The 12,166-nt window shown below is 54.4% G+C and overlaps 1 pseudogene; it reads right to left on the bottom strand.

The window, feature by feature from the left end:
• Positions 1 to 1,602: 1,602 nt before the first annotated feature.
• LOC136519954 (uncharacterized) lies at positions 1,603 to 3,330 on the bottom strand (annotated as a pseudogene).
• Between the last annotated feature and the right edge of the window lie 8,836 nt (positions 3,331 to 12,166).

Below are 12,166 nucleotides of genomic sequence, written 5' to 3' on the forward strand. Positions count from 1 at the left end.
TCTTGGTGCCTCCTCCTTGCCTGAAGAAGGAACATCTGATCTGATCAAGCTTTTTAATGTTCCATTTGGGATTATAGGAGCATTGCTAAGGTTGGAATTGATCAGTCTTCCAATATCCAGTCTCTTAGCACCTTTTCTCCTCAAGTGGTAACCAATAAATCAAATGCAGTCTACTTAGACTCAATGGGACACCTGCTGTCCCAATTTTTCACATTTTGTCATCACAATTTCACTCTTAGTGAAGTTGATTCTGAGACCAACTAACATTTCATACATGTATAACATGAGCTTCGTATTCCCAACGCCCCGTGTATCATGTTTTTGACGCATAATTGTATTATCGGCGTATCCTAAGACAACTAACATTTCATACATGTCAACAGGGAGCTTCATATTCCTAGCGTCCTGTGTATCATGTTTTAGACAGATAATTGTATTGTAGCGTCCTGTGTATCATGTTTTAGGCAGATAATTGTATCATCAACATATTTAAGACTGCTACACCGCCATCAATGATGTCGATAATCGACCGTTTATTGTTATGTGAACAACTGAACATCATCAGTGGGCTACCACTACCATACTATTTCCATATATTTTCTACTAGCCGAAACTCAAAAAAAAAGGGACCTTAAGGGGGTGTTTAGATGCTTTTGGAATGGTAAAACTTTTGCCCCTAATCTTTTGCCACAAAACTTTTGGTATTTGGTGTTTAGATGCATGGCAAAACTTTAGCCATGCAGACACAACACGCGCTCACAAGATGTTTTTTGCCCAGTTTTAGGCCACTTGGGTCTCAAATGCCAAAAGTTTTACAGCCCAAGTTTTGTTGTTTTTGCCTATGATGTTTATATCCATTTTGCCAAAAGATAGGATAAAACAGCAAAAGTTTTGGCCTAAATGGAAAACTAAACATGCGGTAAGTTAACTCGGAATCATCAATGAACATGGTCCAGCAGCTGAACATCTCGACGAAATAGAAACCAAAATGCCAGAATTCCAATATTCTAGAGGTGGCGAAATGCGATTAAAAACCAAAATCAGGCGCGTACGAGAGAGATACTAAGGGGATGATTGGTTGCACGCAGGAAGCCATCTTGAGCCCCATCCCAGCACCGCTCGGTGCACTTGGCCGTGTTTGGATGCCTGCCTCGCATCCTTTCCCTGCTCCGTCTCATTCATCTTCACCCCTCCGTCCCGCATGGGTCCGTCTTCTCGATTCCTACTTCCCTCGTGATGCAGGACAACGCGATGCACCCATGATACAGAGGCCCATGTGTCATACACTCAAAACTCTCATCCATGCATGCAACCAAACAAGATCTCATCTTGTACCGGACCAACAACAAAGACAACCAAACATGATTGGGTGTACGGTTTGAGCATGCATTTCACCATCCTGGACTGGCTCTTCATCCCGGCTCCCCATCACCAAAGCAACTAATCACCCCCTAAGTTTAGCGTCTGATCTCTAATGCAATGTTTTGGCTACATACATGAGGTCTATCTTATCTAACCAAGCACGCATGATCCTGGGTTTGGTTAGGTTAGGGGACCGGCAAGCCAAAAATCCGCAAGCATCGATCTGCCGCCGCGTGCTACTTACTGTGCTCCGCCGCCGTCCGCCGGCACGATGAACTGCTCCGGGTCGAGGTGCGGGTACCGGCGCAGCACGGCACGCTTCATGTATCAATGCAGCCTGTTCGGTAGGCATCGATGCAACCAAAAGTCCGCAAGCATCGATGCAGCTTGTTCGGCAAGCCGTAAACAATCGTGGATTATTTACTACTAGCTGGTTTGGTGTGAGAGAAAAGTACTATTCCAGCTTATAATCCACTATCGTATACGAGCAAGCGAACATGTTGCATATCCTCCCTACCCTTCTCGTACCCGGCCAGTGCATGCTCGGCTAATCGGAGAGCACCTGCTCCGTGGAGCCCCGGAACTCGCGCACCGCAGCCTCCCTGGCGCTCCTCAGCTCCTCCGCGGCCGCCTTCTTCGCTCCTGCGAGCTCGGACTTGGCCTGGGACAGCTCCTGCCGCAGCGCGTCCGCCTCGCGCTCTCTCGCCGCCAGCTTCTCCTCGAGCTCAAGCGCGTAGCCCAGCGAGAAGGACGCGTAGTTCGCGGCCTGCGTGCGCGGCGCGGCGATGACACGAGAGCGGGTTAGTATGAGACATGCACGAAACGAGTCACTGTCTCTGTCTGGAGCGAAAGCGAACCTGTAGCGTTGTGATGTAGCTCGAAGCGATGACGTCGGAGGGCTTCGCCGCCGAGAACGTCTGCTCCAGCGCCGGCGTGACGATGCTCTGCAGCATCTGCCGTGCGCTCTCCCAGTTGGTGGTGCAGCCGCCGTCATGTTTGTGAGCCATGTTCCGTGGCATTGAATCATAGTCACGCTCACGGCTAATCTTCCATGACTAGTGGCTGGAGAAGCCCGGCGGGGAAGGTGAACACGCGTACGAGAACGGCGAGGCGTGGGCACGATCAAGTGGCGTACTCGGCTCAGGGCGAGACGGACCTTGCTTCGCGGCGTCCTCCGTCGCCTTCCTCTTCTTCCCAGACGACGGCGTGTCGTTGCAAGGCTCACTCTTCACAGTAACTCCCGACGCCTGCGCTTGCGCGGCCTTTGCCGCCTGCAGTTTCTTCGCCACGCTCTTCTCGTCTCTGGTGAGTACCGGCTCAACAGTGGAGCCCTTGGACAGCTCGCCCCACTCCACGCGGCACGGCCACGGCGTCGGCGACTTGAGGAAGAAGAAGGCCTCCTTCCACCCCTTAATCCAAGGGGGGCATTCCCTTGAAGAGCGCGCCGGCGACGTCCTTGCCCCGGAAGCAGTACCACCCTTTGAACTTGAACGCGCACAGCGATAAGAAGTGCCGGAACACGGGGAGAGACGGGGCCACGCCGGCGGAGTGGGAGAGGACGACGAAGCCGGCCATGGCGCGCCACCCGTTGGGCGTGATCTGGCTCGGCGCGACGCCGAAGTGGGCGAGCACCTCGCAGAAGAAGCCGTGCAGCGGGACGCGCATGCCGGCCTCCAGCGCGGGTGCGTACACGCAGACGGTCCCCGGGGGCGGCGGCGAGCACGCGCGCTGGTGGGCGGCGGGGAGGACCGCCGGTACTCCGTACTGCCTGCAGAGGGCGTCAAGGGTCCCTTGGCCTTGGGTTTGGAAGGACGAGGCGAAGCGCTCGGCCACGGACCTCGAGAGCGCGCCGCCGCCGCCGCCGTCATCTTCCGTGTCGCTGCCCTCGATGATGGGGTCGCCACGGAGAGGCGAGGAGGCGCCGATGATGTAGAGGGAGGAAGATGAGGACGATGACGCAGAAGGCATCGCAACAGCAATGTCAGCACTCAGCAGGCGTGCAGAAGCACAAGAGAGGAAGTGCAATTTTCGAGTTTGGGCTCGAGATTTCTCGCTAGAAATCAAACACAACCATTTACCAGACATGCTTTCTCCGTACAAAAGTAAATGCTCATTTCACATCTCTCAAGGATCAACAAATCTTAAATTTAACCAGATAGAAGCAATCATATATAAAAAAATATGTTTAATGTTTATGATACCAAATAAATATGAGAGTGGCTAGTTATCTCTCGACATATTTCGAAAGATTTTACGTGATCAAATTTGTCAGATTTTATAGTGCATGCAATGTTCATATAGTATACATATGATGTTCTAGATGTATTTTGTGATTGTCGGTGTTTTGGAACCGGGGGTCCCTCAACCAACGAGTGAATTTGTGCTGCGTGCCCCTATCCCGGATAGTGATGCAAAGAGACACAAGGTTTATACTGGTTCAGGCGATCGAGGCCCTACGTCCAGTCTGAGGGATCAATCTTGTATTCCTTGCACCGGAGTGCTCGTAGTAGGGGGTTACAAGCTAGGTGAGAGAGGGAGCTAGCCCCAGGTCTCGACGGGGGTGGTGCGAGCTGCTTGAGGCGTTGTTCTCAAGCAGCGTGGAAGCGTGTAGTTCTATTGGTGTGTTCGTCTTTCTACTCGTTGCTCCCCCTGAAATGGCCCCGGTCCCTCCCTTTTATACTCTAAGGGAGAACCAGGAACGTACATATGTTGCTACATAGCGCTCTATAAATGAGGGTGGCCTGTCCGAGCCCTGTAGCCGGCCACTGTCGTGGTATGGTCGATGGAGTGGCCCCGTCCTTGTCGTGCAGAAGTGACGCGCCGATCATACTTGGTCTTGTGCGTCGTGGGGCTCCAGTACAGCTTGAGGCAGGACATGGCGGGCGACGTGCTGGTCATCGTGCGATGACGTCGTAGGGAGCCGTGGCTCTGCAGATGCCGAGGCCGAGCCATCGTGGGGGCTCGGCGGACATGGATCCTCAGGCTGCCGAGCCCCTGAAGCAAACTACCGAGGCCTTGGAGGGAATTATTGGTCCTGGGTACTGATTCCGAGGCCACAGTATCCCAGACGTGGCTCCCCACGCTGCGTTGTTCTCGGAGCAGGAGTTGGCAGCACAGTGAGGCATGGGTGTCAACCATGTGCATAGTGGTTGGCACAGTGGCGGGTAACCCCTGCCCAGTCCTGCCTCCTGTCCCGTCGGCCATTCCGCTGTACTGTGTCGAGCATGCGGCCGACGTCAGGGGCAGCAGTTGGCTGAGTTAATGCGACACGACGTTTTGTCAGAGGGACGGGTGAAGGAAGAGGCAGCAGAGTGCTGTCGAGCCCGCCTCGCGCGAGACGGAGGGTCGGCGGCCCGGCCGAGGCCTGCGACGAGAGGGGGTCGGCCAAGGCCTTCGGTGGGGGATCGCCCGAGGTCAGCGGTGAGGGGGCCTCGGGCGAGTCGGAGAATCAGCCGAGGCCAGCGGTGTTTAGCTGGTTTCGATCTTTACGAAGTCTAAGCAGTCGTTTTTTGGTTCTTGCTTAGGGTACCCCTTCTCACGGTATCCGACAGTAGCCCCCGAGCCTTGGGGGGAGTGGAGGCACTCCCCCTGAGGTTCTGACGAGAATTGGCTCTTGATAGTTCCTGTCGGGATGGTGTTTTGTACTCGAGGTTTCGGTGGGTGCACGCGAGCGCACCCGCCGGGTGTAGCCCCCGAGGCCCTGGAGGAGTGATTTCACTTCTTCAGGGGCTTTTTTCTCTTTCGAGTGAGGGGTTTTTATTGTGTTTGCCGGGCCCGTGGGTGCGAGTTCGGATCGCAGGGTCTCGACGATGCTGCGAAAAGAGCCCCTTAGCCTCCGCCTGGAGCGAGAGGGCCGTCAGGGGTTCCCCCGGCTTTTTGTACGACCCTCGTGCTTCCTTTTCGCTCGGAAGGAGGGGTGGAAGATGCCATGCTACCCTCGGTGGGCGCGAGCGACGGCATTTCCGGTGAGCTGTCATCGGGTAAGTCCGAGTGGAGGCCCGTACCCCGTTTGCTGGGGATCGGCTAGCGGTCCGGAGACGCGCTCCAAGAGCACCGGCGGGTTTCTCTAGTGGGTGCCGAGGCCGTTTGCTGGGCCTCGGTGGCTCGGTGCCTCCCTACGGTGGGATCCCATTCGGAGACCTCCCTGCCGGTCTCGGACACGACACAGGGTGCGCTCGTACAGGCTCGCCCGTAGTCATCCCTGACTCTTTTGCCCTGGGGCAGCTGTCGAAACCCTTGGGGGCCCAGCCTTCGAACCCCTGGACCGTAACGGGCTCGGGTCGCTTGTCTTTATCTTGGGTGCAGGAAGAGCCCCCGAGCCTCCGCACGGAGCGAGAGGACGGTCAGGGGTCCTCCCGACTTTTTTGTCCATCCCCCGCACGTCCTTTTCGCTCGGACGGGGGGCTGTTTGCCGAGCCCACTCGTGTGCGAGCCTGAGCCGCTGGGTCTCGGCAAAGTTGCAGGAGGAGCCCCCGAGTCTCTCGCACGGAGCGAGAGAGCAGTCAGAGGTCCCCCTGGCTTTTGGTTCGCCCCTCGCGCGTGAGGGTCTATCTGCCGAGCCCCCCTCGGGTGCGAGCCTAGGTCGCGGGGTCTCGGCGTCTTTTGCAGAAGGAGCTCCCTAGCCTCTGCACGGAGCAAGAGGGCCGTCAGGAGTTCTTCTGGCTTTTTGAACGACCCTCGCGCTTCCTTTTCGCTCGGAAGGAGGGTTTGTTTTGCCGAGCCCCCTCGTGTGCGAGCCCAAGTCGCTGGGCCTCGACAATGTTTTGCAGGAAGATTCCCTTAGCCTCTGCGCGGAGCAGGAGGGCCGTCAGGGATTCTCCTGACTTTTTATTCGACCCTCGCGCTTCCTTTTCGCTCGGAAGGAGGGGTGGAATGTGCCACGCTACCCTCGGTGGGCGCGAGCGATGGCATTTCCGGTGAGCTGTTATCGGGTAAGTCCGAGTGGAGGCCCGTACCCCGTTCGCTGGGGGTCGGCTAGCGGTCCGGAGACGCGCTCCAAGAGTACCGGAGGGTTTCTCTAGTGGGTGCCGAGGCCGTTCGCTGGGCCTCGGTGGCTCGGTGCCTCCCTACGGTGGGATCCCATTCGGAGACCTCCCTGCCGGTCTCGGACACGACACAGGGCGTCCCAAGCGTTTCGCTTGCTTGGGCCTCGGCCTCGTATAGGCTCGCCTGTAGTCGCCCCTGACTCTGTTGCCCTGGGGTGGCTGTCGAAACCCCTAAGGGCCTAGCCTTCGAACCCCTGGACCGTAGTGGGCTTCGGTGCCCAGTTCCTTTGCCTGAAAGGAATCGGGTGGGGGTTATTTCTCTCCCTACGGCTAACAACGGTAGGCGCGTCTTTTGAGGTGGCTTTTTTGGGGAGGCGAAACGGCGCCTGCTGCTGCTGCGGTTGGACGTGACATGGTGTCAGCCGACGGGACATAACCGTACGCGTGATTAATGAGGAGGGAGTGGGCGCGTGGGCGGTAAAACCGGATCTGGATAACCGCAGCGGATTTTCTGGGGGAAACTTCCCCGATTTCGTCGCCCGGTGGTTTCGTCTCGTCCCTGCATAAATACGCAAAGAGCCTCGCCCTTCCCCTCCTTACCTTTTCCGCGTTCGCTTTTGTTGCCTCCATACCGTTGTTGAGAGCATAGAGCGGGGAGGAGAAGGGCGAGAGAGAGAGAGACTGAAAGAAAGAGGGAGAGAGATTACCGCCGTAGCAGCGTCCTCCGCCGCGCAATGGCTGGTGGTCCCGTCATCATCCCGGCGGATCCCTGGGAGCGGTCTGACGTCACCGAGGAGAAGCTGCGGTCGCTCGTGGAGGCCGGTCTTCTTCGCCCGATCACCGACCCTGACGAGCCGGAGTGGATCGCTCCGGGGAACGAGTCGGAGCAGAGGCCGTGCTACGGCTATGTGGTGAGCTTCGTCGTCTTCCACGAGCGAGGCCTCGGGTCGCCGGTGGACCAGTTCATGCGGGCGCTCCCGCATTACTATGGCGTGGAGCTTCACAATTTCAGCCCCAACTCCATCGCGCAGGCGGCCATCTTCGTCGCCATCTGCGAGGGGTACTTGGGGATCGCTCCCCACTAGGAGTTGTGGCTCCACTTGTTCCGAGCGACGTTCACCACCAAGCCGGGGGGAACGAGGGGGGCTCGGAAGGTGCTGAGGGCCGGCGGCTGCACTCTTCACGTGCGCCAAGACCGGCAGTCCCTCTACATCCCGGCCCAGCTGTCATCGTCCAACCGTCGTTGGTATGACAGCTGGTTCTACCTCCGCAACGACGACGGAGGACTTCCCCCTTATACCGGGCGGGTTGTAGAGAGTCAGCCAGAGAAATGGGGATACGGCGTTATCAAGGTTGATCAGCCTAGGCTGGAGCCGCTCTTGAGGGCCTTGGGGAGGCTGCGTGACCGCGGCCTTTCAGCGGCCGTGGTCGTGGTGGCTTTTCACCGCCGGAGGGTGTTGCCGCTGATGGCCCGGCGGCGGTGGCTGTTCGAGATGACCCCGAGCGACCCGATTGCCGGTATCAAGATGTCCGCCTTCGCCCTTACCGACGACAAGACCCTGCGTCGGGTGAGAGAGGCAGTAGACGGGAAGCCGAAGCTCGACGATTTGATGCCATTCCTGATGCGCCCGTCGCGGGGGCACATTTCACTGGTAAGTTGGATGTTGCCGAGGCTTTCGCGGCCTTCTTGTTTTCCGCCTTTTTTGTCTGTTGTCTTACTTCGTCGTTCCAGCAGGGGATAAGAGACGTGCGAGACTCCCCGCCGCCCGTTCCCGAGGACGCCCGGTGGCGAGTCGTGAACAGGGCGCGCGCCGAGGAGGAGAAGAAGAAGAAAGATGCCAAGGAGGCGAAGCACACGAAGAAGCTCCTCGCGAAAAGCTGGACGCCTGTCACCGGTGTCAGAAGCTCGACGGTCTCCCGTTGGAGCCGTCTCCCTCGTCGTCGGTGTCGGATTCTTCGGGTGACGGCGGCGGGCGCGAGGTGGGGACGGCCTGCCTGGAACACCTCCCCGACATTAGGGAGATGGTGCCCGGGGCGCCGGCAAGGAGCCTGACGCTCCTAGGAGGAGGAGGTGTCCCAGGGTCGGTGGCGGCCCGTCCCGGGACCGAGGCCGAACTGCCCGAGGCGCGGGTGTCGGAGGAGCGTGTCGTCGGCCCAATGGGCCCGACGGCGGAGGTGGAGCGAGCGATGGTGGGGGCGACCCCATTGTCTCCGCGAAGGGTCGAGGAGGTGCCGGGGTCCGGCGGAGGCCAGCTGGCACCGGTGGACACAGAGGCCGTGCTGCTGCTGCCACCACCGCCGTTGCAGAGGAGGCTGGCGGTGCCGAAGCGGCTGCATCCCCGTTTGCGGTAAGCGTTTTTTTCTGGTGGAGTTTGTAGTACATCTTGTTTGCCCCTTGGTCGCATGCTGACCTTGGGAGTGTCTTTGCTTCCAGCCAGAAGCATCTGGTGGAAGATCCTGCCTTGGCGCCCCGTAAGGCGCTCAAGGTGAACGTTAGCTCCTCCGCCCATTAGGCAGCGGAGGCGCAGGCTGGCGTGCAGCGTGGCGTGGCGTTGGGCGGGGCCGTTTCGGAGGAGGCGGCTACCCAGGAAAAGGGTACCGAGGCGGCCGCGGAGCGAGTGGAAGAGGAGGAGCCCGTGCCCCATGATGTCGTGGGTCTTGGGGCGAAGGAGGCTGGGGCGTCCACCATCGTCGAGGCCATTGAGGGTGAGACCGGAGCCCCCAAGACCTCCGAAGTCAGGGCGGTGGACGCCGGGGCCACTGAGGTGGAGATGGCGGAGGCCAGAGCCCCTGGGTCCGTCGAGGCCGAGGCGATGGAGGTGGAGATGGAGCAAGTTCTGGCGCCGCCCCTGGTTCAGACAATCTCGTCTGATGATTCCTCCCATGGGAAGGAGGCGACGGACGTCGAAGCGGCCAATACCGCAGAGCAGCCAGTCCCAGATCCCGCTGAGGGGAGTTCGGCCCTTGTCCGGCTATGGCCCGAGCCCCATGGGTGGAACTTCCCATGTGTTTTCTGGCGGAACTGGGCTGACCCCGAGGGGGAGCCCGTGTTCACCCTTAAAGATATCGCAGAGGGGGGGCGATGGGATACCCTCGAGCAGTACCGCCAACTGGCAGTGCGGTCGCTGCAGACAGCGATGACTATTATGGGAGGGTGTGACAGAACCGCCCAATTTATACAAGATCAAGTACGGTTGTCCCCGCTAACACGTTGACACACCCATACTTTCACTCATATAAACCCGGTAGTCCACCGAGTGTCCTGAAAGACCTCGGTAAATCAACATCACAACCAAGATCGCGTGATTAAGCAAATACACATCACATACATCGGGTTGCAGCGGAAATAATATTACAAAGGGGTTAACAAATAATAGTACAAGTTTGGGTTTCAAAACCGCTTAGTGAAAACAATATAGCTTTCAAATGATTACATTAATATAAGTTCCAAATATATTGCTAGCATAGTGACATCATCCGACAAAAGCATAGAGATGAGAAGTAAGTATAGAATCACTGAGCCCACCGGTGGTTAGCCACCATCTTCAACAGGTCGAGAACATCACCTGCAACAAGGTGGGATAAACCCTGAGTACTCGAATGTACTCAGCCAGACTTACCCGTCTTAAACCAAAATAAAGCGACACCAAGGATTATGCATGGCTTTCTTTAGTGGGCTAGCTGACTTGTTTGCGAAAAGCATAAGCTATCATGAAGAAACCAATTTAAGTACTTTGCATCATCTTTATTATGACCTATCCATCTAGGTAAGCACCTGTACTATAGCAATCACTTGATTAACCAATAACATCCAGTTACCAATTTAGATTTAGCATATCTCATACCATCCAGATAACCATCATTGTTCCATAATAATTACTACGATGCAGTAACTCGAGTCAAGTGCTCACTATCTAGGAGCGATGGCGATTCGAATCGATTCCTAACCAGCTGGTGATTTATTCCTTACACAAACCTCACTCACCCGCTAAAGTGAGATATTGATCACCGAGTCAACTTTCCAGGAATCTCAAGTTTGTCAGGAACCACATGTACCCAGGGGCCGACCGACTGCACTTTGGTCTTATCATCTCGCCCCCATGTCCTACCACACCTGCTCCGGCACAGTGCGCTGCGGGCAATCTACTCGGCCCGAAAAATCTCCCAGCTTCGCGGTCGGAAGGTACTTTATCCGGCCAGCTAAATGTAAGGCATGCGTTCAACATGACTCGAGGCCCAACAACGGTCGGTCCTTAATCGACACAGACGGAAACTAATAGCACCCCAGAACCCTGTCTGGTTGCCTCCAACTTTTTTCGTCCGGTCTCCAATTATCCATCACACATGGTTAATTCCAGGATATCATTCTTTCCATAGCTAAATTCTTCCAGTAACCACCTATAATGTAGGTGACCGGATATCTCCGATCGCTACTGGTCTAAGCAAGGCTAAGCAGTTATTCGATCCTGACCTAACAGGGTAAAAAGGTAATAAGGTAGGCAAGGATAGTAATAAATGCATCAACGGTTTCAATCAACTCCTACAACTTAATGCAACAATATATAACTCGTATATAGAAAGAATTGCTTTTATAATTAGGAGACTTATAATGCTCCGGGGCTTGCCTGGGATCCGCCACAAGTCAGTTCAGTTAGCTTGCACCATCCTGGTGACATCATAGGTCCTAACACTTGCTTAGTCCTTCCATCTTCAGGATAGATCCTCCATACACCATCTTTGGGTTCGGCTCCAACATCACGTCCTTCACGTGGTTCATCTAGCGTACCTAGATGAGATGCAATATGCAAGTGCATAAATATGAAGAATAGTACCATGAGACACATCACAAAATAGCAAGCAAGACAAGCATAGTTTACACTAACACACTTAAGTACTTTGCGATGCTTAACTTAAACATCACACAATCTATCATGCTAAGATGGCAAAGAAGACGACAAAACCAATCATGACACAAGTTTCCCCAGATCTCAAGTGCTCTAACTCAGTCATCATTCAAGGCATACGTCACACTTAACAATATACAAGCAAGCACTATAATTGGAATCTGCCAATTTCTGGACATGCAAACAGTAGCTCCAAGATTTAGCTATAACTGGAGTTACACAAATCCAAATGACTTGCAAGAAGACATTATGGAAAGCTTATGAAATTTTCTACAATTCATCTTTAATCATCTTAGCATGATTCTCAAGTTAACTAAGCCAAATATATCCATTTACAAAAACTGGTCCACAATTGACAGAAAACAGTCATTTCTGAAACCCAACTTTAAACAGCTGTAACTCTTAAACTACTTGGCCAAATGACACCAAATTTTAATAGAAGCTAGATACATGAATTATCTACAACTTTTGTATAAACAAGTTTCACAACAAAGCACATTATCATGAAGAACTTTGCTAAGTTCCCAGATCTGTCCATAAACCATATCGGCAAGAAAATAATTATTAACTTATGTTGCAAATACATAATTGGGCAAAACCAACTTTACCAACATTTCACACATGACTAAAGAACACCAGAAAACCTAGTGTCCATGACCAAATAAATTCTTTTAATGCATTTCTTAATTTATTTTAGATAACAAGGTGACTTAATGAATATATACCAAAAGTGCACAATAACTTCTACAAAAATTACAGTGGCTCACATATCCTCTCAATAGTCTACTGTACAAATTTCACTCCATTTGGATATGTATAGCAACCTCTATGAAAAAGACAAGTTGCTAAAGCAAGAATTCATGTGAGAGCAAGATAAACCAATAACTCACTCATACTTCATCCAATACTCATGAA

The sequence above is a fragment of the Miscanthus floridulus genome, chromosome 18 (assembly GCF_019320115.1).
Source record: "Miscanthus floridulus cultivar M001 chromosome 18, ASM1932011v1, whole genome shotgun sequence".
Lineage (NCBI taxonomy): Eukaryota > Viridiplantae > Streptophyta > Magnoliopsida > Poales > Poaceae > Miscanthus > Miscanthus floridulus.